General features: G+C 39.0%; 1 protein-coding gene across 8 annotated transcripts in view; it reads left to right on the forward strand.

Moving 5' to 3' along the window:
* Positions 1–27545, forward strand: part of SIPA1L1 (signal induced proliferation associated 1 like 1) — a 211992-nt gene that overhangs the window by 56078 nt on the left and 128369 nt on the right. For all 8 annotated transcript variants that reach the window (XM_071558228.1, XM_071558232.1, XM_071558225.1 and 5 more), the window contains one exon: positions 11489–11584. The gene's annotated coding sequence lies outside the window, so the exon portion shown is untranslated. The remainder of the gene's footprint in view (positions 1–11488; positions 11585–27545) is intronic.

Here is a 27545-nt window from a genome sequence, read left to right on the forward strand (position 1 = left end):
GGAGTCCCTTCTCCTCTAGAATAAACTTTGTGTTATTACTGACAGCTTTTCTTGGGTATCTTACCACCTGTTTTAGGTATGCAGTGTGCAACCAATCTATCTGGAAATAATGCCTGTAAAATTCTTCAATAATGTGTTAAAAATGTGTGCATCTTAGAATGCTGTATGAACATGGTGATTGCAGTCCTGCACTGTGTGTGGGTTTGCTGTCTGGTGTCTTCCCTGTGGCAGTAGAGTGCTGTTTTCATAATGCTTTGGCTTTTATGTGGCTGTGGCGATTGAGACCCTGGTGATGGGGAGGTCCTTGCTGGTCATCATCTTAACAAAGTATGTAATGCCCTCTGAAATAGCACATAAATATGTCTTTAGCTTTGAAAACATTTCCTTGTCAAGAATAGACCTTTATGTTTACCAAGCCAAAACTGCAACTGCTTATTATTCTGTACCCAGATGCTGAAGTGACATATGGTGGATCTCTTTATTCTGAATTGCAAACGTATTTGTTTTAACATGTTAATAATGCTGTGTTCTCCAAGTATTTGAAACTGGGCTGAAAGTTGTTCTTGCATATAATTGCTAGATAATAATTTCTGACCTTTCTTAAAAATTAGTTCCATAGTGCAATATAAGAAAGATATTCAGCTCTTAGAGGGTGGCCAAAAGAGGGCAACGCAGATGGTGAAGGGCCTTGAGGGGAAGCCCTAAGAGGAGCAGCTGAGGGCACTTGGTCTGTTCAGCCTGGAGAAGAGGAGACAGAGGGGAGATGGAGACCTCATGGCAGTCTGTGACTGAGGGGAAGAGGAGGGACAGGCACTGATCTCTTCTCTGTGGTGACCAGTGACAGGACGCAAGGGAATGGTGAAGCTGTGTCAGGGGAGATTTCAGTTAGATATTAGGAAAAGGTTCTTCCCCTGAAGGTGGTTGGGCATTGGAACAGGCTCCCCAGAGAAGTGGTCACAGCACAGCCTGCCGGAGTTCAAGAAGTATTTGCATAATGCTCTCAAGCACATGGTGTAATTCTTGGAGTGTCCTATGCAGGGCCCAGAGTTGGATTTCAATGGTTCTTGTGGGTTTCTGCCTACTTATGATATTTTGTGATACATATGAGTGATGAGATTGATGAGAACGATGAGGTCAGGAGACAGTCCATTAACAGAGTACACTAGCCTGGGCTTATTTGATTTGTCTTCCATCTGGGACATCAGAGCTGCAGAAGCTTATGTTCAGTTCCCTTATATCAGTCACTTGCTGTATTTTTCTTTCAAATGTTTCTTCTGAATCCCTTGGAATAAGAGTCAAAAGTGCATCCAAACCTAACTTTGGAGTGTATTAAAGAGATTTTAAGGGTTGGGTTTTTTTTCTTAAAGTGATTAATAGTAGTCTGGGGTTACTAGTAAAGGCAGTAGGATGAGATTTTTCATTCAGATGTCTCAGAGCTCAGCCCTCTCTTGGCAGTTGCTGTTTCAGCAGTACTGGACAAGATCTGTATTTTCCTAGCAAAATGAAAAATTTTTTGCGTTGGAGGTTCAGCCACACCAGCCTGGCACAAGCCCTAGGGAAGGGCACTTTGTGTTTTTGTCCACCCCCAACTTGTCTGTTCCTTCCCACCTCCTGTTCTTACAGATGTGTGCAGCTGCAGGGTGGGCTGAACTGAATCGAGGTCAATCCTCCTGAATGCCAATATGCGCAAAGAAGGGGGAAAAGAGCTTCCCCCCTCTCCTGCAGCAGCATGTAAATGACTGGCCCTGTATGGCCTTAGTTGGATGTTTCTGAAGTCAGCTGCCAGTTATGGCCTGTCTGGGTTTATGGGAGAATTTGTTCAAGTTGTGCTTTTGCCCCATGTTCTTGCTCTAGGTTGTTTGAATTCCATGTAATGCATTACTAATGTTTTCTTTTCCATGTTTTTCCTAAGCCCATCAGAAGCTAACCTGTGCTTTGGTGGTAATGATGCTGCCATGTTGTTAAGGCTGGATAGCAATAATTTAAGGCTGCCATAGGCTCTTTGTAGACACATTTTCCTCTTTATGAAACATTTTGAAGCTTTGTCCATGTGTTCTCTTGCAACTGAAAAATTTTAAGTAAAGCTTTCTGAATTTCACCTCAGGTACACAGGCAAGCTTTTTTAAGATAGGAATGATGTGGACAGTATCTTAATGATTACTTGTCATCAGGTTGGATCTTAATGTAAGAGAATGACTTTTTTTTTTTTTTTGCTAAAGACATGGTCCTGTGTCTCCGTATTCAAAGGAATATGAGATGTCACATGAAGTGTGTAACTTCTGCCTAACAGCACTGATACCTAACTTGTCTGTTACTAGAGCTCACTGACTTGTGCACCTTTTCAGTTGTTGCATGTGAATGGGCAAATACATCTATGAAAAACTAAAGAAAAATATGTTAGTTTTTCCCCCTCAAGATTTATAGCCACTATTTATTTTCACATTCAGCTGGTGGAATATAAACCTTTGCTAGTATGCTTGTTTGGATGAATCACTGGAACAAGTTCTTCTCAAAGCTTTTGTTCAGAAGAGTGTTCATGTTTGCCCTCAGGGATACAGGGAAGCAGGTGAAGAATTGATATGTTCCTGTGGGTTCTTGGCTGTGGTGGACAACGACTCAAATGGGACTAGAGCAGAAGATGCTATTTGGGTTGTGAAATTACTTGAAAAGGGATATTCATTTGCAATGTGTATGAGTTTTATGCTTCTATTACTCATTGTCCTTTTACATTTGAAATTTTTAGCCTGGCGTAAGATTAGAGGGTTCTCTCCTTTTTAATGGAAATCTCTGGCAAAATCCAGTGTATTTGATAAAGAAGTGGATGTAGATAGTGGGTGCTTCTGGGTGGTGGATGAGGCGAGTTGTTCTGCTATGGCTGATCTGAACTGCTGCAAACGTGACTGTTCTGGAGTGCTGCTGCTGGCAGAGGTGTTTGCACCTCCTCCTTCCCGGGTCTGTGGGATGGAAAAAAACCATAGGTAGACATCCTTACTGCCAGTGTTATGCTCTCCACACACCCTTTTTAGTGTTATCTTCTTTCCTATTTATAGCTTCTGCAACTTGCCTAGTTTCTGTAGTTTCCAGCACTGGTCTGATGCTGGAGGTCTGCAGTTTCTAACTTTGGAGAACTTTTCCTTAAAGAGTATCTTTTTGTAAAGTAAAAGTAAACTTGGTTTTCAACATCTAAATAAACAAAAATTCCCCAGAAAAACCTATGTTGCCATTATAGTAAGTCAGTCTTTTCTGCTCTTTAATTCTAGTTTGTTTTTCCCCAGTGCTAATGAAGACTTAACTAAAGGGTAGAATCTCAGTTTGTGGCAACATGGAAGTGTTTCATATACTTCATTAAGAATGGATAGCCTTGCTGTTCTGTTTCCTCCTAAGCTAATTTACCTTATTAACAGTCTTCTTGTTTCATTTTCTTTCCTAGAATTTCTTTAGATATCCTCTTATGATGAAGTTGTTCAGCAATATGTTTCTCTCTATGCAAGGGTTTTCGTTACAAAGTTTTAAGGGCAGCATTTGTAGAATAACAACTGTGGTATTTTAAGCCCCTTCCACCACAAAAATAATAGCAAAAGGCCCTCAACTGTCTTGTATCAGCATCTCCTAACTTGGGTTCAATCTTGTGTCTTGTGATTACTCATTTAGCTTCAGACAGTGGTACTTCTAAACGTGATGGATCTGGTGTCAGGGACAGTGTCAGTGAGTACGTTGATGTGGACTGGGTAATTTTTCTGGCCTTGAGTTGAACAGTTGAAGCTGGGAATGAACTTTGATGGATCCCTAATAGTTAGCTGTATTAATAGTCTTTGGATTAATTTCTCTTTTGGTTTGGGTTTATTAAAAGTATTATGTTCACAGTGTTCTGCAATTCTCTTCCCTTTCTTCCCATGGATAAATGAGCACTGAGTTCTCCAAATGTAACATCTTTTATTAGTGAAACTGCAGCAAATTTGAAATCAAGTCTGTTCAGATAAAAATCTGTTACTGAAGAGTCTGCTGCTGTTTATGGCTCTGTATGTAGTTTGAGAGAACTCGTATTAGCATTGAATTTTCTTCTTTTGGTGTGTAATTTTGCCTATATTCTGTAGCTGGTTCTGCTGTAACTCAGGTATTTTTCTCATTGGAAACTGAATATAAGATCTAATTTGTTTTTCCTTCACCATCTCTCCTCAGAGATCTATCAAATTATCCTCTGTTTTACATTCAAACTCTTCATGGAAATTAGTTGTTCTGACCTCCTGTGAGGTAAATATTATTTTCATTAATAGGAAAATTGCAAAGCAGACAAGTAAAATTGCTTGTTTGAATTATGCAGAGCTCTAGACACATGGTCAAATTGCTACACTGCCTGTTTTCAATAAATTCTTCACAGAAGTTTTTTACTGTGAGCTATAATAATATTGATACTGTTTATGCAGATGGAAAAATACTTGTTTTTTTGTTTCCCGATTTTTTGTGTGACCAAGAGGACATACTGTTTATAGAACAGGGTATCTTGAAATGTGGATAAATTAGCTGTCTACTGAGAAAAGTACAAACAGTTTGCAATTTTCCTGGCAAAACAGTCTAAGAATCCTTTTAAATTTTATCTTAATCTGACAAAGAGCATGAAGGCCCTTGAATGGGCAGAGAAACCACCACTCTAAAGGAAATTACCAGGTCTACCAAGTGAATCAAATGGTGATGGAGACAGGAGGATGCTTGTGTTTTATAAAATAACAGATTATCAGTTCCTATGAAATGCAGGAGAGACTGTCTTGAATGACTTTTGGCTCATTCTGTGGGATGGAATTAATGACTTCTGCTGGATCTCAAAGGCAACGTAGATGAATTTTTTTCCTTGAACGAAGGCTTGTAACATAGCAGAGCAGAAGTTTGGTTACATACACAATAAACTTTCTAGTTAAAGAATTGTCTTTATTGTAGTTGAATTTTGAATTAGGGATAGAAGATGGTATGATTTATGGAGTGTGAAACTTCTTGGAGATGACTAGAATTTTGTTTGACAGTTTCAAAGCTTTTGAAGACAACAAATTCTCCTTAACAGTGGAATTTTTCATATTATCTGGGATATTTTGAAACAATAGTGATGTAGTTAATATCTCTTTCAATGAATTTTCCAGGCAGTATGCATCTATGTAGCTTTTACTGTGAAGCTTCCTTCTGTAGCACGTGTGTGGTGTGTGTTTCTGGTGTGTGAGAGGGGGGACTGGAGGCTTATAGAAGAGTTGCTTGCAGGACATACAGAGTTATCCAAATGGAGATGCTGGTTATTCCTGCCTTAAAAGCCTTTTGTGGCAAAGGGTCAAGTAGTGGAGCTTCTGTAATATGCCAGCATGCTGTGAAAGTTTAGGCAAACATGATTTCACGTGTTGTTTGGTGACAGATGTTAGTCCATGCCAGTGGGAACCCACTGGTTGGCCACTATGCACAGACACTGTTCAGTAGTGGTGCTTCATGGCTTTCACTGTGCTCAGTGTTAGGCAGTTCTCTGCTGCCTTATTTTGGGCACCTAATTTTTCTAGTTAATGTGGTGTTGCTTAAATTATGTGCATTACCAGTTCATCAAAGTGTTGATGAAAAGCCTTCATATAAAGAGAAGTCGTGGTCCTTTGCCAGGGGTGCTAGAAATTGGAAGACTGGTATCTTGGACTGGCACTTGGCTGCTGGATGGTCCTGGCAACTCCTTTTCTTTCTTTTATCTTGATTTCCCTTTCTTTGCATTTGGTTTAATGATATTTACCTTATCTGCAAAGCCCTTTGAACTCAGTCTGTGAAAACGTCCTAAGAGCAACAGGCTTTCTGTAGTGCTTCCTGTTTTTATTGACAAACAGCTTTAAAATTCCAAAGTCATTCAAAACACCAGCTCAGGCTTTCTTTTAACAGCAGTCAAATGGATTGAAATTACATGGGGGAAGGGATGAGGGAGTAGAATGGAGCTTTTAAATTGTGAATGTGCAAAATCTGTGCTTTTTACTTGTTTCTCCAGTATTTTTTGCCACAGACAGAGTATTAGTTCTTTGTATGGCAGCGGTACCTCCTTCTACAGTGTAAAAGCCTTTTATAGCTTAGCTGTGACAGCTAGGCTAAAAAGCAATAAGAAAACCCAACTTTTTAAAGAGGAAGTACTAGCATAAAGGATGGATTATTACTTAAGTAAGGGAAAAAAGTGGACTCTGTTTGCATTTGTTGTTGGTTTTCTTCATTTCAAACTGATGTATTTGCAAGAAAAAACTCCAAAGGTTGTGCTCTGTAAATTCCTTCAGTTTCACTTCACCTCGCTCAAGTCTGGACAAAAGCCTAAGTTTATAGATGAGAAGCATTTTGAATTCAGCAGCATCCTCTCCATATAGGTGTTTTGCTTGTAGATTGTGCAGTTATATTAAAGGTAAACATGAAACCATTTGTTTGCTGTTACAATCTGTATCGGGTCTGGCTGAGAGGAATTTGTTTCACCCTCGTAGCCCTCACAGTGCTGTGTTGTGCATTAGTGACTAGAAGGATGTTGATAACACACCAGTGTTTTGGCTGCTGCTGGGCAGTGCTGGCACAGCATCAACGCTGTAACATCCCTCCTCCCAATCCAGGGCAAGAGTCTGGGAGGGGACACCCCCAGGCCACCTGTCCCACACTGGCCAAAGGGATATTCCACACCATATGACGTCAGCTCAGATATGAAAGCTAAGGAAAGGGGGAGGAAGGGGCCTATTCCTTGTTTAAAATGTGCTCTTGAGAAACCATTGTGCGTGGAAGCCCTGCGTCCCAGGAGGAGCCGGACATGCTTGTGAGTGGGAAGCAGAGAATAAACCGTGTTATTTTGCGCTTTGCTTGTGTGTGTGCAAACTTTCACTTTTGCTTTAGTAAACTGCCTTATCTCAACCTGCGAGTTGTTTTCTATCTTACTCTCTCCTCTCTGGCTGGGAAGGGGAGTGATAGAGTGTCCTGGTGGGCATCTGGTGTCCAGCCAAGGTCAACCCACTACAGTCACACACTGTGTGGCCAGAAAAACTGCCCTCAGCGTGTAAGCCGTGGTGGTTGTGGATAACCAGGAAAAGTTATGATGTAATGCACTGAAATGATGTTGTGAATATCGAAAGTCTTTTCTTGTTAAATGATTTTAAATCAAATTTTGTTCCATTACTCCACGTTTGAGAAAAATTTTAAGAATTGCAGTACTTGACTCCTGTTGACAGGGCAGCAGAGTAGTTAATGAATTAAGTGCAATTTCACTAATTTTGATTGATACTGTGTAATTATGATGTCAAAGGTATTTGAATTTGTATCAGGCTGCAAATCTGCACCAGACTGCCAGTTTACCCTTGATGGGAGGAAAAGTACATAAAATGGGAAAGCCCAGAGCACTCTGCCGATCTGAGCTGTCTTACAAAAGGGTATGAGAAGGTAAAAAAGTTTCACTAGTTCAGCTTGCTTACTTGGTAGTAGCATATCTGTGAGAAATTCCTGAAGATCTTAGTGCTTGAAAAGCTAAAGGTGGATTTTCTCTGTGAATTTTGATGTCAGCAGCAACAGAGTATCCTCTGACAGCCTTCTGTGGTCTTCTAACTTTATTCTTTGCTAATACCTTTAGTCTGACTGGGAGTCTTAGAGCCTGAAGGTAAAAGATAGCCTTCCAAACTACCTTGAGCTGTTCTGTTCTCATTAAGAAGAAATAAAAATTCATTTTACCTAAAAGTGAAGTTTATGGAGAATACAAGAGATTTTATTATTCTGGCAGGGACTGTTGAAGCAAATGTTCTTTAACTTGACAAGCCAAGCATGAAGGGGTTCACTTTATTAGCATGCAAATTCTATGTGTGATCCATTTGTTGTGTAATATTTTCATGCATTTTTGGCTTATTAGAATTATATGTTTATTAGCATGTAGAGAGGTTTTATTAACATGTCAGAAGTGGTATTTCACTGTTCACCATGGTGAAAATCAAGATGGCTATGATTTCAAAGTTTAGTAAGAGTCTGTACACTTTATTTTATTATAAACAACTCCACATTTTCTGGAATAAGGTATTTCAATTCTTACTAGTTTTTATAGACCTTTATTTTTTGTACTTGTTTCTACATTGCTTCATTTCTCTTTTTGTTTATGGGTTTTTTCACCATTTCCTATTTATTGTTTCAGATCCTTCTTTTTCAGGAGGTTCTACTGCTGATGAGTTTTTTTAATAGGTTCCTTTGATACTCCATCCCTGTCTGCCTTTCTGACCCAGAAGAATTTGTGCCTCAGGGAGCTTCAGGAAGAACTGTGTTGAATTTTATGAGTGATTTTAAGGACTTATATGTGACTTCTGAGTGTGTGGCTTTTGCTTACCATATAGTTTTGTGCAGGTCAGCTGGCTTAGTGCTTTTAAAAATCCTGTCTTGCCTGTGTTTCTGATGTATATGAGCCATTAGTGCTTAATAGTCATATAGTTGGAAAGTTGTATAAAACTTGGGTTTACATTGTAGTAATATTATTTATCAGTTTCTGTCATTCAGCATCTTCAGTGACAGCATATGTTTGGCTGGAGATGAAACTTCAGGCCCTGTGAAAGCTTTGGTTGGAAGTGGCCTCTCAGAAATGCTGCTCTGTAGGTTGTTCTCTGTTGTTGCACAGGGCTTTGATGAAATTGTCAGCCTGAACACTCAGGGGCATTGGGTGCTGAGGTCCTGTGTGACTGCTGTTTGCAAAATAGGTTGCGGGCTGGTGTCCAGCAGCCCATATGGGAGCAGCAGCAGCTTTTCCCTGCACTGAATCATCTCGTGTTTATTGAAGTTCACTGGTGAAACTTGTCCCGGCTGTCTTCATTCCCCTGGTAGTAATTGAAGTAGTAATCAGCTGACACACATACATCAAAAGCCTTTTGTTTTATTATGAAGGGAAAGGCAGACCTATTAAAAATATTTTTGTAAGTTGACAATGGCATAAGAACACTTTATGTGGGCTTCTTTATTTAGAAATTACAATGCGTATAGGTGATGTCTTCCTAAAGTAAACTGAGGAGGATATTTTCCACTGATGCTTCTTTCTTTTTATTTTTGAAAATCTGGATTTGTTAATAGGACATCCTGAAAGGCCTGCTCATTTTTCTTAGGACCTGAAAGAACTGAAGGCTGTGTAGGGTAGGGAGGAAAATACTTTTTGGAAATCTCTATGAGAAAGATACTTGTGAACTTCTTGTGCTTATTTTTTCAGCAGTTTTGAATACTGTTACATTCCACTGAGACTAAGGGTTGGTTATTCTTGGTGTTTCTAGACAGCACTCTTTTCCCTTTTTGAAAAGGCTTTTTCAGTACTTCCTGATGTTATTATGTAAGGCTTTTAAAGCTCTGAACTGCTGTTCTGCAGGTGACTTGCTGTTTGTCGAGAACAGCTTTTGCAGGTAGTAGCAGAGAACTGGGGGAAGTGAAGTGTTCCTTGGGTAGGTGGCAGATTCTGAGACCAGAGGGATGAATCTACAAGGATTCCTCATCTTGCTTGTAGTACTGTATATTGATAGCTGGAACATAGCAAAAATCCTTGAATTGTCTTTAAGTAACACATTTTGGTTCTCTCAAGGTGATGCCAGAAAATAGCCTTTTTCAGTAGAACCAAGTTCTTTATTCCCTCCCTCCTTACATACGCCTACACCAATGTTTTTTCAGCTCTACAGTGTGTGTTTTCTCACTCTCTCTGCTGTGTAGGCAGCCTTCCCGATCACAATTGAGGTTCACAGGCAATCTTTTACCTAAAAAAAAAAAGTAATCTTTACACAGCAAGTCTATAATTTAACATCAAAGGAAATGGAGAGTTCTGGGTTAGAACTGTGGTCCATCTTAGTAATGCTTTAATAGGTGAAGAATTTTGCCCTAAAAAAAACAAGGAAAGTTTTTCTTGTCTAGAAGGCCACCCTCTGTGGAAATTGGTTTTTTTACCTTCTGTCCAAATGATTTGCCAAAATGTCAGTAGCAATCACAAACTGATTTGAAACCTTATACTTGTTTCCTTGGACCAAGTTATAACTGAGCTTTTCTATTCTAGGATTAGAATGTGATTCAAATGAAAAAGACAAACTCTATTTGTTGGTAATATAAAAGTTTAAATGCAGTTCTTCCTGGAGTGTTACCTTATTTGAAACCTGAATTTGATTCTCTCTACCTTTTGGAAACTGTTTGTGATGTACTGGATGGTTATTTTTTGTGTACTGCAGTTCTTTCAGTGATACTTGTCATTTTTCCAAGGTCTTAATTTCACACAATATTTTGTAAATAAGCCTAAACTTAGTTTGCAATAAAACCGCCTCTCAGCTGTATTTGTAACTGCTTGAAAGAAGATAACAGTAGTTAGTTTCTTGAACTCTGTTGATAACACTGTCTGGCATTTTTTAAAGAATGTTGGTTGATGCTAATTATTGTTGCTGCCAGGTGTTCAAAGTTCATTTAACTCTAAAGAAATACTGTTGGGAGAGTAGCAGTGTGGGGCTTAAAATGATTTGCTTATCATCCTATTAAATTTCAGTGACAATTATTACAAACAAAATTTGTATGGTGGTTATATGTGCAGTTTATGCTGCCATTGAAGCTGAAAGGAACCTTCTCTGCTTATCCTGTCTTGTGCTTTTTCTGTCTCATGTCAGCACTAGTGCTCATGTAGCTGTTCTGTGAACTGGGTGGGGGGAAACCAGGTTGGAGAAATGATGTAGGTCTTCTTTTTAGTCTCCTTATTTAGAGTTAGATTATAATCTGTCTCTTTGATATGATTCACTGTACAGCTCCTCTAACATGTGAGCTTGGGGGAGTAGAGGAGGACAAAAATTCATTGGGAGTATGTGCTCTGCCTCCAGCTTGTGCCTCTGCGGAGTTCTGGGGACTGCAGCATAAATCTCCATGGTTACATCTGTTTGCCCAGTCTAATTTTAGAGGACTCCTATCATCTAGAGATGCAAGCCTTTTGTAGCAATAGTCAGAGGTCAGATGTTAAGGCTAATACTGAAACAATAGCTACTACATGACAGGACGTGGTAGATAGGAAGGACCAGGTTTGAAGTATTTTCTTGGAGACCTCTTAGAGGACTGCAGTGGGTGAGTTAGACAAATACCCACACTCTTGTGTTTGACATGTGGGATAGGCTTTATGTTGAGCAGTGAGGGAAGAAAGTGGGCCACAGCACTATTACATGTCCCCTTTCTTTCAGGCGTTACCAAATATGTGTTTAATTTCTAAATGCCTGGCAGAATGTGTTCTGGAAGAAAATAACTTGATTCACAGAAGGGCTGATAAAAGAAAGGTTGAGATTGTTACAGTGAGAAATCTATCATGTAGGCTCCCTCAGATGTGTGAGTTAGGTGGAAAAAAATTAATAGAGTCATAGTTTTATAAGTCTTCATTGTTGCTTCTGGCTTCTTACAAGCACAATTTCCAGATTCCAGATTTTACTGTTTCAAAAATATTTAATTTGTTCGTTTCCCATTTGAATTTTGTTCATGCCCATGGTCTCTCTGTTTCTAGGTTTCGCTGTGCTGTGATTCATTAGGAGTGATTGCGGCATCCACCAGGAGCTTTTGCTAAAGCTGCATGTGCCTGCCTTCTCAAGAAGTTGGATAGGTAAGAATGCACATTCTGCTTTCTGTACTGTCTGAGCTTTAGGAGTACTGCCTGTTGCCACAAGATCAGTGTTGGCTTTGTGACTGCTGGTGGTGTGTCGTGTTTCATACAGTGCATTGGGGTGGTCTCCAGTGGGATGGCTAACCTGGTAGGTTGGCTGCCGCCGAGTGCCAGACTGTATCCCAGTCTGTCACAGGATGCATCCTCTGTACAGGAGAGCTTTTTCCAGGAGGGAGATGCAAAGGGACTAGATGGCTGTTCCCTCCCCCCACTTCTACTATGTATGTGTTGAAGTGTTCATAACAGCAGGTTGGACTCTGTTCAGGCTGTGACAGAATGCTTGATTTTGTCACGTTTTATAAGACATAGTAGTTCTTGTAGGTGGTTTCTTTTAATCTACTTGTGAAACTCATGTTTTAAGGAAGAAAGGGATGATTATTCTCAATGTGTCTGATGCTTGAAAAAGAGTGGCTTTTAGTACACGATCTATCCTTCTGCAGAGAAATGCAATACACGTTTGGGAAGTTTGAAAAGATAAAAAGGATGCTGCAGTACTACCCATGCAGCCTTTCTTGCCCCCTTGTATCAAATGCCAGTCAAGGTGGCATATGAAGAAGGTTAGAAAATTGCAGTGTGCAGGTTTTTGGGGGCGGGGAGGGGGCTGGGAATCAGTGGTGTTGGTTTTGCAAAGATAGACAGTGTTGGATTTGTTTTCAGATGGAGCAGCTTCCTGAATGAACAGGTGGTGCGAGCAGTAGTGCTGCCTGAAGGGAGGTGGCCAGAATACTTGCTGGGGACCGCAGGGAGAACATCATTAGAGATCTCATCTTAAATCAGTTTAAGCAGATTTGCAACCAGGCTGTAAAACCACAGCCCCCTCCACTGAACAGGTGTTAATCATATGTTTATTAACAAATATTGAAAGCTATAGGTGTAGGATATGCAAAGGAAGTTCAGTCAAAGTGACAGTGTAATAAACATTGCTGGCAAAATAAAAACCCACCTCTGTAACATAACTTCATCAGTCTGTTGGATGTCTAAAGAAGCAAATAGGTTTCTTATGTCAGAGAATCTGTCCTGTTGCTTTGGAATGATGCTGTTGTATCTAAAGTGTCAGTTTAAAACTGTTCTTCTGAAACACTGTCAGAAAAGCTGCATTTTGTTGGCAGAGGCTTGGCTTCTGAGCTTTGACTTACTCTAATGACAAAACCTTTCATTCAAAGGACATAAATATTGGAAACAAATATGTTTGTTCACAGACATAGCATAGCTCTTGGAAAAGGCTATTTTAGTTATTTTGTCTTTCTCCTTGGATCATGTTACCTTTTCAGCTGGCACCATTTTTACACACAGTCATTAATGTGGTTTTCTTTGATATGCAGCTCTCCAAGTTACTGACAGAGGACACATCAGTGTCCATCAGTCCCACGATGCCATACAGAAGTTTGTTTCATTTTTTCACTGAAGTTTGTGGTCCTTACAGACTATTGAGGATCACAGTGATCCTGAACACTGTGTAGTGAGGCACAGTTAGTGAAAAAGGGCTATCTTGAGTAATGAAGTAAAAGCAGTCTTAGCTATTAATTCAACTTCCTGGTGCAGAGTAAATGAACAAATTTTCTCCCTACTGTATTTGGATTCCACAGTTAAGGGAGTTTGTCTTATACTTCATTTTGCCAGTGATAGTGTCACTGTGTTACACCACTGAAATACTTACTGAAGGTAGTAAGTTCCTTTTTATAATACACACACAATTTTTATTCACTAATGGAAGTATTTTCTCAGAGGAATTTTTCAAATGGTTAAATTCCAGCCCATAGCCAATCTATTTATACAAAGCTGTATTTAAAACTTAATTTGTTTCATCAGTGACATTTCTGTTTGTTGGTTGTTTATGATGCATAGGCTCATGGGCCTATACTTGCTTAGTGAAATTCATGGACAGGTGTTACAGTTGGAAGTTGAGCATATCCATGTTAACAGGTAGGCTTTTGTAGGAATAGCATCACATTCCAATAAAGCTGGTATTTGTTTGTTTCCAATACAGAATCTTAATTGGATTTGTAAACATACTTGGCATTTGTAAAGATACATGTAAAGATGCAAGGCATTTAGCAGCATAAACTTAGTTTTGTTAATTCCCCACATTCTTCTGGTAATACTGCCAGAATAAAACTTGTAAAGTTCTGCATAAAGCTTAGCCTCTGACTGCTTATTTCCCTTTGGCCTGCACTTAAAATGAAGAGGAGGACTGGGGATAGGGAAGAGGAAGGGCTGGCCATGGTGTGCAAGTGGCTGATGTTGACCTTAAGTTATGTTTTATAGTATAGTGTTTAAAGCTGCTGGTTTTATCTGTATTGTTCTTTTCCTGCTGGCAGGTTGAAGTCCTGTAGCTTCATTTATCCCTAGTAATGAAGACTGGTTGGGTGGGGTTGAAGTGAGAAAGGTTTTGCCTCAATGATTCTTGATTTTTTTCACAGGGATATGTTTGAGAGTACATAGTGCTGTGCTCCCTGCAAAGGGAGACAGAAACTATTTGGGACCTGCTTCTCTTGAGTGGCCAGGATGAGACATGTACAGAGTTGTGTTCTTTCCTTACATTTTGCAGGTTTTAGTTTTTCGTTGTTTTGTTGGAGATTTCCCCAAAGTTTAGTTGGTGATTATACAAAGGTTTCTGTTATTAGGACTGTGTAGGTTTTTAATTGAAGTTGTTTCCCTGAAGAGTCTGAAGAAAATCAGGAAAACCCCCATGCAATTAGTGCTTACAGTCTTGGTCTCCTTGTAAAGAAAGGAAGGGTGTCACACGTATATATTGCATATGCACACATAAACCTGTGCATGCTTGCACCTGTGGCTCAAAGCAAATAGGTTTCTGTTGGATGCATGTGTGTTCCCAGGGTGATGAATGTTTGTTCCCAAGTTGGTGATTGCCTTGTGTAATGTTTTTGTACTGTGGTATTGCAATGATGACTGCAGTAGTTATCTTTAAGTGGAAAAGATACAGAAAGTGCTTAGACTATTTTTACATTCTTTTAAAAACAGTGTTGTGAGTTCATGATAGAAGTCTCACCTTCATTTCATTGTGTATGAAATGGAAAGAATTGGATATTCAGAAACTAAGTGTATATCAGCAAATGAAAAGAGGAAAACCTGGATACCATTAATTTTTGGCTACCTGTAAGCTGGTGAGGGGTATGTGCTTTGATTACTATTTTCTTACTCCAGAATGACTGAAGATTTAATGATATGGCTTGTAATGATCCATGCTCTCTTCTGTTACAGGCACCTGTGGAACAGGCAGGCCCAGAATGAGGCCATGCTATGTCTGCAAACTTCCTGATTTCTGAATGGTTAGGCACACCCAAGTTAGCATTAATCCAGCTAGCCTAGATGAAAAATAATTGCAAGGGTTTAACAGCATAGATTTTAGCATAGCCTGTTTGAAGCTGACTAGGAGTATGGGTGCTTAATCACTGCAGTCCTGGAAGTCGTGTGGGTTTTGTAAGACTGAGTTCTGTAGCTTGCATAAATGTCTAGAGCTATTGGCAGATCATATATACATATTATTTTGAGTATGAATTTTTCCTTTACCTTTAAAGTGTGGAATGTAGTGTAACTTAGAACTGGTTAACCATGTACTTAGCACTATGCATGATTACAAATGTACAGCGATTAAAAAACAAGATGTTTTCTGTAGTTGATTCTGCTGTATTAACATTTTGTGGGACTGCCTGGTGAAGAACGAGCAACCCTGGTATTTTGATTTTTAGGCATTGTTTAGCTTGCACTTTGCTAAAGTACATTGTGCTGTGCTTCTTAACTTGAATAGCAACACATTTTTGCAGTTAAAATATTTTCATTGTTGCAGGTTAGTAATAAGAATCAGCAATTAAATAAATCAGACACTGAACAGAGGTGGGATCTGTGAAGCGGCAAAAACCCCCAGTAAATTCATGAACTGAAAAAACCCAACAAACAAAACTCCAAACCAATGAAAACAAATACCTCCCTAAGTAAAACAAAGCCTAAAACCAAACCAAACAAAACCCAGCAAACAACAAATCCCCAACGGAAGAGACAATAGGGTAGCAAAATTTAGACTATTAGTGTTATTCCCCTGCTTTGTTTTTTTATCTGTAGAGAACAAAATACTTCATTCCTTTGGAAAATGTTTTGAGAACATATGCAACTGCTACTACTACAACTGCACTGGCCATTAGATTTCCTAGAGTCATGCCTTAGAACAGATACACCAACTTGAAATATAGAATTTCTTTAGAAAGCTTCAATGAAAATGTTTCTGGGAATTTGGAGATGAGCAATTCATCAATGATTCCATCTACTGAAAAGCAAAAGATGTCACTGGTGGTCCTTTTATAAATCTACTTGATCGAATTCTTTCCTTCTCTTGGTCTCTCCCTTCTTACAGACATTGTACTTTTTTTGCTCCAGTTTTTCACTATGTTGGAACTGTAAAATCAAGAACTAATAGCAGTTTCTCTGTGCCAGATGAAGTAGAATAACTTAGAATATCTTATTTGATATTCTTGCTTGTTTAGCTGTGAGTGGCTTGCACAAGATCAGCCGTGACTGCGCATTTTGAGTTTTCTGTTGGGTACGCAGATTCGAGGAAGCTAAACAGTAATTGGAATGATGCTCAGAGCTGTCACCTGTGAAGATCAGAATTCACATTTTCCGCCTGGGATCAGAGAAGATTCGCTTGCTTTTCAGCATAATTGTATTCACTGCTTATGCATAATGCAAACCCCCAACTTAACTCTGCTCCATTTGAGGGAAGATAAAGATCAGTGCCTACTGGATGGTGTGCAGCTTGTTTTACAGATCCCATCAGCATCAGGCATTAGTCATGTTTATTTATGTGTATATTATAGTATACGTGTCTGTACACGTCATAATATGAATGATGCTGTTTAGCTTTCACATTATCATAGAGTACCAGGTTGGAAGGATCCAACTTTCTTGGCAAAAGTGTGATGTAGATGAGATGGCCCAGCACCCTCTCCAGCCAAATCTTTAGTGTCTAATACTGGGAAATCCACTGCTTCCCAGGGGAGGTTATTCCAATCTGTGACTGTTCTCAATGGGGAAAACTTCCCTTGAGACCACTTGGAATCTCCCCAGGAGCAACTTGTGCCCATTACCCTTCATCTTTTCCATATGATTTCTTGTAAAAAGGGTGTCTCAGTTGTCTTTGCAGCATTAATAGTAATGCAGTTACTTCCTATTAATGTGGGTAGGTTTTAAAACCTGTTGATCTCCTTAGTCTTATGCCTTGTATATGTTGTTAGATGAATTCGTCATCAGTCACTAGTTCATTCAGTCACTTGCCTATGTAAAGACTTGGTACTAAGATACAGTTCTTCAGTACCTTGAATCTTGTGTTATTTATTATACTGACCTTTAATACCACTAACACATCACTTCACCAAGTCTTTTTCAACATTTATAATTTTTTTTTTCCAAACAAAGGAAACTTATGATTTTCTAACTCACGAGGGTAGTTGAGAATTCAGCTTTGGCTTCATATACGGCATTTTTAGAGAAGCTTAACATGTTTGAACTGTAGTCTCTTTCAAGCCTGTTCATCTTCAATAGAAAATGGAAGGGGACGAAGTGAGATAGCTCATTAAATGTCATCAAGCTGCATTTTAGCATCTCTGTGTATTAGAAAATACACAAGAAAATTTTCTCTAAACTGGCAAGTCCAAGGTTGCAAAGTCTTTTAAAGCTGAGGAATTGCATGGATAGAATTAAATTGGGATGTGCTGTTGGGCATTTTGTTCCGAGATTACGTGAGAATGGTCCTCTCCTTCGACCACATCAGTGTCCTGTTATTTGTGAGGCTGAGTGTGTGGATGTCTCAGCAGGTCCAGGCTGCACCGAGGCCTGACCTGCCTTTAGTACTTAAGTCCCTCCATTCCCTGTGCACACGGAATAAAGACAGGAAAGCCAATTCCTCGTCTGGTTGTTGGACCAACCTGCTTACTTGGTACCGCACATTTGGAATTGCTTGGAGGCTTATGGTTGTGTATCTGTGACACAGAAAATGCTGGAGAAGACATATTTTTCTTTCTTGCTTTTTTTTTCTCCCTTGCCTTTTTTTTTCTCCCTTGCCTTTTTTTTTCTTTCTTGCCATTTTTTATTTTTCACTCCAGCCTTGTCAATATTGGTGTAGCATGGCTCTTAAAGCCCCTGATTTCTTTGTGTGACAGTGATACCTTAGAGAAACAGCCACTGCTCTCGCTGCCTCATGCTGCTGTGCTCTTGATAATTTGTTGGGTAAAGCCTGTAGCCCAGAGGTGCAGTGTGTGTGTATGTCATAGTTTAGTTACAATTTTTCAGGATGTGAGGAAGCACTGAATAATAACTTTTTAAACTCCAAATTAAGCTTAATGTAATTTTTTTTCTTTGTGCTGTTTCTTTTATTTCTTTTTACTATACTCTTTTTTTCCCGTTTGTTTTCTTTACTGCTTTTTGGTATTTATTTTCTATAGCTTACCTTTATCTTTGTATTCCTCTTTTTCTCCCTTTTAACACCTGTGTTAGAATTCTTTGCAGAGGCTTGCTGAGGAGAAAGGTTGAAGTTGAGAACCAGCACACCTTTCCATTCTCTGAGAAGGGAGAACTGCTGCTTTAGCCTCTCCTCTTTGAAAACAAGTTGTTCTTGGGAGGAGGTTGTGTGGAAAGAGGATGAGCTGCAAAATGACTGTGGCCTGAGCACCTTCCTGTCTCGGATTAATTTAGAATCAGAAGCTTATAGTATTCTCTAAACATTTACGTCCTTAGCTGTGAGGAAGCGTTCCTTGGACATCTTTGCTCCTTGTATCTGTCCTTGACTATAAAAAGGAAACAGCAGTAGATTTGGTCAGACTGAAAACTTGAGAGAGAAGAGCATGTAAAAGCAGTGGCTAATGTTTCTTCTGTGTAATTGTGAGCCAAATGCTCTCTCTTGGATTATTCTGCAAAGCAGTTTTTACTTCTTCATTAGTAAAGGCTAATCTGGGTATTTTAGCTTTGCTTTTATTAAAATGGCTTGGATGTAGAAAGCAATGGTGAGGCTCATGACAATCTTGATAAACACTGGAAGGGTACTCAGAAGAGCTGATTAAATATTTGGACAAGTTGGATACATTTTCTTGTACATTAAAATTTAACTATTGTCTTTTGTCTGGAAACCCAGTGTTACAGCTATCTCCTGTATTTGGTCAAATTGAAGTTCCCTCTCACAATGGTGCTGCCTCTGACAGAGCACAGTGATAGATGTAAATGGAGAGAGATAGAACTGATTTGCAGCTGTAAACTTTCATGTCTTCCATCTCAGGACTTTCTGAATCAGGAAATGTAGTACCTTTTGCTCTTTGCCTTTCTCTTAATCTTCCTAATTCTGCAATAGCTTTTTTTAAGTGGGAAGAGCAGAACTGCATTTGGTACTGATGGTAGAAATTTTGTATGGTGACATGATAGAGAACCAGTGTTCTTTTCAGAATAATTCCTAATCCTGTCAGTGTGTGGGTGTTGGGGTGGGGGAGTTTGAGCATCAGAGTGGAATTTGATGGGTACAAATATCTTCACAGTCTTCAATAAAAAGAATGCTGCAAGGATTGAGAAATGCTGGGTAGGATTGGTAATGGGTTTGCTTTTCATATTTGATTATCTGTTTGGTACAGTGACATAACAGTGGGTGCTTCAGACCTGTGAATCTTTGCAGCAGGTAAAGTTTTCAAGAGTTTGGGCCCCTATTTTCATGGTTGGCACTTAAACTTTCCTGTGCTTACCCCAGATCAATAATTTCTCTACTGACATGTCCCAAGGCATGCCAACTGCATTTACACTACCTATTTGTACTGTTACCCCGTGTTCACCAAATAACATGGCTCTTCATTCTTCTAGGATAGCTGTGCAGTTCAATCCATAGGGGCTTCCAGAGAATGAAATAAATGGTCTAGGTGCTCTAAGGACACTTCTGGAATTGTTCATTTACAAAGCAAAGAGATTGTGGCTGACCTTCTTTTAATGTTTTTATATAATCAGGATTTAAGCTGTTTTCTAATGTTACCTATAAAATGAAAATGAAGATTTAGCCTTTCAATTGAATGGCTAAATTCTGAAGAAAATCAGTGTAAAAAACCTTTTGAGACCCTTAGAGCTTTTCTGTGGATGTGGAAAATTGCCTTGTGTGTTAATACAATGAAGTTCTGGTTTGGAAGGTGTCAACCAACGTCACCATTAGACAAAATCTGAGAGTGCTGCAAAAGCTGTTTGCCCTTTTGTAACCAAAGGACTACTGTTACTGCTTTTGTTTGTTTTCTGACAGACTCTTTTTTTTTTGGCCATAATTGTGTTATTGGCAAAATAGGAGAAGTTTTCTTGTCCTTTTATAATCTGTCAAGAACTGACTTCTTTCCCTTCCTCTTTTCAAATGAAATCAACTTTTGAGGCTGAGCTATGGGTTTAGTGCTCCAGCTATGAACCTTATAGGGACTGCTGCTTGTTCTGTCATTTCAGCTGAAAATACAGTTTACCTATAAAATAATTTTGTTCTGTGTTACAACCTGTGCAGTGATTCTGCTTCTCTTCTGAATTGGATGGTGAAGCACTTCTAAAGTGAGTGGTTGAAGCAGTACATCTTGCTTGGCATTTGAATTGTTAGTACAACTCAGGATCATCCTAATCATGGCTGATACACATTCAAAAATCTGCTTCTTTCATGCTTTTTATTTCAGCTGTTTTGTCTAGTAATAAAGCAGTTTTTATATTATTCTTATTTAATCTGTATTTGATTGCTTTCTTACAGTGTAACTTTGTGGCTCACAATATTAGTTTAGTTCAGCACAAATACACCACACCTGCTATTTCTATTTAGTGTTTGAGGAACAGTGTTTGTACAGTAAGTACTTCTGACAAGGAATTACAGAATATATTGAAATGGTTTTAGTAGTAAGTAGTACAAAAACCCAGGAACAATTACGTGAAAATATGTTTTTAATTTGTGGCAGAGGAGTCCACATGAGTACATAGGGTTTCTTTTCAGATTTATGTTACCAAAATTTAAAGTATATTAAAACATAGAGAGCACAGAGATGCTCATTTGTATCTTGTGTGAAATACTGTATTTCTTATTACACTGGAGGGCGGGTGGGTGCAGAAATCTTTTTCCTGGTTTGAGCAGCTGATAAGCTCATCTGTATCTCTGATGGAAGTTTACATGAATCAAAGATGACCCTGAGTGTAAGAGAGCACTGCGAATTCCTTTTGTAAACCGGGGAAAGTATTTGGTATTATTTAGATTCAGTAAGTATTTATAGTTCCTTTAGCTGGTCTGAGGCATTTTGCAGTGTATGAATTATATTGGTAGGGGTGTACAGGGTAATGACACAGGCAAGAATAGGAGAAACCTCAGAATCATTTGCCTTTATTGTAACAGTACAATCAATATAAAATGTATCACATAAACCAATATTTTTTGGGTTTTGATTGAACCAGATGGAGCTTTCTTTCATTTGAACAGGTAGAAACATAAATCCAGTAATAAATGAACTTTTATGTGTCAGAATGGGGTCTAACGTAAAATCATCTTTACTGCAACAAAACACTTGGAGAGAGAAACTTAGCTACCCCCTACCTCCATCCCCAAAACAAAAAGCAAGCTCTAGGGAGTTTTATTCATGGCACTGATAGGCCTCTGGCTAATCTTTTCAAGACTGAAAGCCCTCACAGTGATCTAGGGTTTATTTTCTGGACTTAAGTACATGTTTGAACAGCTGTTTATTCTCTAATTTCATGTTTTTCTATTTTCTGTGTGTTTTGTGGTTAAGAGAATGGATTCTTAAAGACTTAGCTGATAAGTAGTAAACCTGTTGTCTAACAACGGAAATGTTGGTCCAAGAACCTTGAGCTTTAAATTTTGCTTATGTTTTTCCATAGATTAATAATACTACTCTCTCTTTAAATCATTGGGATCTTTGCATAAAATGTTTTCTTTTTGTTTTTTTTTTTTAACCTTTTAGAGGCATTGGGTTTTCACAAGTTTCTTTGTCATGCCTGTGCGTTGGTGGTTGTGGCTGGTCAGTAAGATCAGTGTTACTATAATTAAGAACTTAACCACTGTGTGTTGTTACAGTAAAATCAAAAGTGAGCAATTCCGATCTATAGAAAAACCCTGTGAGACTCAGCTATCAGCCAGGAGCAGCAAAGAGCTTAGCTGCTGCTGGCTGATAGGGAGGAGGCTACTCCCCAAGAATTCACATAGTAGGAATTCACAGGACTCTGCAGGTGCACGAAAACAGCCTGGATGAAATAATATAAACATGGGACTTGTGAGAGATAGGCTTTAACCAATTGAAGTATCTGGCGTGGTGGTGTGTTAACTCTTTTAGCCAATAAGCTGTAGTCCAAAATGTAGGAGACAAATACTTTTGAGAATTGTCTTCTGATGGAAAATGCAGCGTTAGGAGTGAGATCAGTGTTCTGTAGGGCAATAGTAAAATGATCGCTATTCCCTGTTTTCCATAGCACTTACCTGCCTTGACTGGTCATGGTACTGCCCTGTTCAGGTGGATGTGGTAATTTGGGGGGGTAACTTGTTTCACTTTTATCTTGTTGATTTAGGTTTTTCTGTTACTTGTTTGCCAGGTTCCTTATGTTTTCTCTGTTAAAGCAGATGTAGGGTTTGTTTTTTATAGTTTTACAAAATCTGCCATATGGGCAGATAGGTAACTGGAATGTTTGGAGTTCTGCTCCTGAAAACAGGTGCTAGTTCATCTGAGAAATAGTCCTTTTTTTGTCTGTATGCCAGTGGTTACCTTCTTTCCTCTTGCAGTACTGCAGGTACTCTTCCTGTGAGTGTAGCTTTGCATACCTTCTTGTACATGTCTGTTGGACCCAGCCTGCATGGTCTGGTTTCACAGGTAATTTAGAATAGCCTGGAGATGTAGTCAAAGTCATGTTCTGTCCTTCAGCAAATATTTTTGCATGATATGTCAGTAGTCTTGGGTTTTCAGACTGCTTTTTTTATATTGTACTGGCTTTTAGATTTCTGAACTAGTAAATATGCATACATATTTTTAAAGGAAAAGGGGAATGCTTTCTGTTTCTAGTTTTTTGGTTTTTATAAGTGTGTGTATTTGCCACTTGGATCCAACATACCACTTCAGAGAAACTAATATGTTTTGGTGAAGTGTGAGTTGGAATATTACTGCTGTTTAACAAGACAGCTGAAAAATAAAATCAAAGCTAAAATACATGCATGGTCAGAGCCATGATAAGTGTGTGCATACACAACTACAGGTAAATCTAAATTACTTTATATTACAGGTGTAAACACAATGTATGATACCAGCTGGCATAAGAATGTAACTGCTGTCTGGAAGGAAGAAAACCCTCACATTGAAACTTGGTTTAAAACTGTGCATAGAGGTGAACTGCCAAGTGTGAAAAGCAGCAGAATTTGTATGGATATCAGCAGTCATGTAGAGTATGTAATTTTTATGGTAACGGCACTGATTAATTCTATTTAAAGAACTTGATGTTAATTTTACAAGAAGACCAAGAAAAAAGGAGACTGAAGTTGGAAGGAATTTTTTTATTTGAGGAGAGGAGATGAAGGGGAGGAGAAATTTGTTCATGTGCACTGTCACCTAAAATAAGTCAGAAACATTAGGTTATACTTGAAGACTGCTTTTAATTTCTTTTTTTTTACTGTAGTTACCCCTTGCAAAATCAAGTGACTGTATTAAGAAGGTTTTATTTTTCAGTTGTCAATCTGTTTTTAAGTAGTCTTAGAATTGGATTTTAGGATCTATTCCTTAGAATACACCAGAATGATGTATGTGGTATTTCCAAGCTAGGACAATGGGACTAGGCTTGAAATATCTTAACTTCTTGTGGTCAGTAGTCTTAACACTCCCAAATTTTCTGTGACTTCGAGGATCAATAACAGGTTTATGACTCTTTAGTCTATGATTCTGTACTGCTTCTCAAGTTTTTCTGCTTTATTACTCTTTAGATGGCTAATTTTCTGTGTGTATGGGATTTTAATTACTTTGTCTCTTCCAGACTTACAGTATTTTGTTTTGCTCTGACCCACATAGATTTTATGAAGTGTATCACAAGCTTAGCTGGAATCAGAATTGTCTCTTCTTGCAACTTCTTCCCCCCTAGTTTGGTGTAATTTTGGTCACCAAAATTAATAAACTAAGCAAAATTTGCTGCAGGTCAGGTTCTAGCTGAACTGGCCTGAAATGCTTTCTGGTTTTTGGGGGCTTTTTTTATACTGATCCAATTCCATAGTTCTCTGAAAGCAAAATTTCCATTATCTGCACTACTTATTTTGCATTTGTGATCTCCAGGTTATGTTGAACAGTGTCAGAAATATCATTGACATCAGGTACACCTGTTGCTTCACTAAGACATTTACTTAAAAGAACTTTATATTTGTTTGTGACTTCCTGACAGTAATTTATTTTTCTTTTCTAACGTAAATTAATTTTTACCCCTCTTCTTTTTTGCTGGCAATATATCCAGATCTTTCTAAGCATCAGAATTACATTGTTTGTCATGCCTTACTTAATTACTTACTTCAGTAATTTCCCACTTCCTTACTATTGCTAAAGGACATATAGTCCATTTCACATTGCAAACCAGTGATAGCTTAGAAATCATTTGGGCGAGTTCTTTTATATAGTCTAATATGCATTATTCTAAGTAGCTGCATTAAACTATCTGCTAGTTATTCTAATTCAAACATCAGTTTGTTTTGTTGAGGAGATTCTGTTTTTGGTATCAATTCGCCAGCTTTCTTGCCTGTTCCTTGTGGAGCCCTAGAGTATTGAGGCCCCTCATTTCTGAGACCAGATTCTAAAATTGTCTGGCAGTACTCTGTGCCACCACGAGTTTAGTCATCTCTGGAGGCTTTGATGGCCTGGGTGGGATCCAGAATCAATCGATAGGTGCTGTCCAAGCCAACATGCTGTTGAAAAGCTGCCATGAAGTCACTCACTCTTAAAGAATTTGAGAGCAGTGTTGGTATTTTTAAAAATTAAAAAGATAATGCTTTTCATTTTTTGTTGTATGTGAGTGTGATTTGTAGCCTGCCACCCCCAAAGATATGTTGCAGAGTTTTACTGGACTGGTATTTCACTCGGGAAGACTTGGAGAGTGTAACTAATTCCATGTTGGTATTGCTAACCACCTACTTGCATGTATTTTGTTTTTCTGCAGTTTCTATCTGGGCAAGACTAGGCATGACTTAAAGGTCTTCTTGCCTGAGTCAGAACAGGATAAAAAAGCACAGAGAAGGAGGTTCTTGGCTTGGAAAGGTACAAAATGCAATACAAATGAATGGCCTATATGACTATTTTAGTTATACTGTCTTTGTCATTTGAGCAGACTTGCTGTAGCTTCAGGAACATAGAACACTGCTATAGGATACATGGAGTGTCTTATAAATGTGTGTTGTAATACAGATCTTGGGACTGCTTGGCTGATGGATCTCGGCCTGTTCCTGACAGGAACCACTCAGTAAGGGGCTGTGCTTCAAAAGCCAGCTTGTTGAGGCAGCCATAACACAGCTCCTCCATGTGCTGAAAACTGAATCCATGGTGACTGGAGGTGATCCAGAAATCTCTAATGGCTCTTTTTCTAAATGGTTGCTGTTAGACAAATTTCTTCTGTGAGTTACTGAACCGGTGTTGAACATCCTTTGCTGGTGCTGCCAATTACACCACTAATAGATCACTGAAAACCCCATCTCCAAGATGGTACTCTCTCTCTTCCTTTATTTAGTTTTGTAAAATAGACTGCGCTGGTAAATTCAAGACATTAAAGAGCAATGGAAGGCAAACAGATGCAAATTCCATCTGGTTTAGTATTTTTTTATGTAGGTTTTCAGATAACTTCTTCTTGACACATGGGCTTCTGTTTAATCTGTCATGTCTGGGAAGGCATTTTAAGTGCAAAACAAGTAGAAAGTAATTCCAAATGGCTGGAGGACTCAGAATTTAGTTCTGCAGCAGAGTTTTACGTTAGCTTGCCTTTTTAATGGGAAAGAAAATTAAAGGATATTTGATAAAAGTAATGATAGCAAAACCTAAGCCAGCAGAATTATTTACTGATCTTGGGAAAAAGTTGCACTTTTCATTGAAGATTGATTTTTTCTTTTCTATTTATGTTTTTCCCCATTGTTAGTGGAATTTCTCTCACGAACAGCTGTGGAAATAATAAAATGTGCTACTCAAATTGTAGTTGTAGTTGCTCTGTTTTCTTGAAAGTCCCAAGGAGATGTAAAGAGTAAAACCAAAAACCAAAGCCACCAGAGGATAAAGCAGGCAGCTTACATAACAGAAGTTGCAAATGGAAAAAAAATATTAAATAGAACATCTTTGGAAGGGGTGGTTCTGGCTTCTTCTCATCTGCTGATTTGATGCTTGTTTCAGAGTCTTTCACCCAGGAACAGTGGGAGAGTATGGGTATGCAAAGTCTGAACTGCAGTGCACAGCACGTGCATTGCATGGCCTCGTTAAAGACAGAGGGCCTCTCTTATGCGTCTTGCTTAGTTCAGCTGATCAGATATTTCACGGTGGCTTGGATTGCAGTGCAGGTTGTGGTGCTTTTGGAAAAAACTGTCCTACACAGCTGTGCAGTTTAGTTCTTGAAACTGTTACACTGGGGTTTGATTGAGATGTTTTACTACTTACAAAATACCCTTTTCTGAGTAACTCTACCTGATTACTGGGGGTGGCATATCTTCAGCTGGCTGCCTACAGCCACGTGCCCTCTTCTGCCTTCCTGAACCTAAGGCAGAGTTGCTTATCCTTCAGTCCTTAATTTTTCGAGGTTTATAGCCTAACACTGCAAGGCAAGGCTGCATGGGGTAATGGTTGGTTTTAATTGCTATTCTGGGAGTGGTAGTTTCTTGAAATCGTGACCTATCAGTCAGAGCTCTGGGATATGCAGTGCAGGAAAAGTACTCAGTATTTTGTTGAGGTTACTCCACAGTTTAGATGAGCAGCTCTAGCAGTCCCATCACTTGGACCTTAAGGGTGGGGGGGGCTGTTGTACTCTGAAAGAGCAGTCCCAATTCCAGCCTTTTTTTTTGTCAAAGGCTTTTGGCTTGCACAGATTTCCATCATTCATTTTAGGTTTACTGTTCTGGCAGCCGAGTTTGCTGAAGGACCCTCATTTTGCCTCAGTTTGTAACTCTGGCGAGATTTTGCAGGCTCAGATGAGGCACCTGACCTTACCCAAGTGCCTGAGCGTTTGTTGCATTGCTTTCCTCTGCAATCCCAGTCTCCATGAGCTGTGGCTCTCCGAAATGGGAGTGCAGGGACAATCTGTTCAGGACTAGTGAGTTGGCATCCAGTGCAGAGCAGAGGGAGGAAGCGGTAGTGATTCACATACCAGAGGGCTGAAGAACAGAGGAGGGAGAAGATGCTAGGCTGGGAAACATAGGCCAGGCTCTTGGAGAGGAGGAAGAAAGACTGTAAAAGCCAGAAATTGTTTAAAAGAAAAACAGACTAGGGAGGAAACAGGAAAAGGACAGGTGGGAGGAGTTGATTTAGAAGCAGCAAGCAGCAATATGTAATAAAAGGAGGATCTGGGGATAGCAAAAATGCAGATAATTACTTTTTTAGTTTAAAAAAGTTCTGAATGGCTTGGATGATGTTTATGTAGAAGTACTGGTGTTTGATGCTGCTGAGATTTTGTGGCTGCTGCTCTCAGTAGAAGGTTCTTTTTTTTCAGGAATATCATTCTCCAACTAATTTGCTGTCTAGGTCTTGAATTAGTTAACTCTGAACAAGAGTATTTTATCTGTATATTTTGTTTAACTTTGTTTTACCAGCTGCTGCATCTTTGAAGAGAGATTCTGTGTCCTTCAAATGCCTGTGGTATTTCCAAGAGGAACTGTCTTTCTGTAAATGGAGGTCTTTTCTCTGAACATAAA

Source organism: Pithys albifrons, chromosome 6, assembly GCF_047495875.1.
Source record: "Pithys albifrons albifrons isolate INPA30051 chromosome 6, PitAlb_v1, whole genome shotgun sequence".
In the NCBI taxonomy this organism is placed as follows: domain Eukaryota; kingdom Metazoa; phylum Chordata; class Aves; order Passeriformes; family Thamnophilidae; genus Pithys; species Pithys albifrons.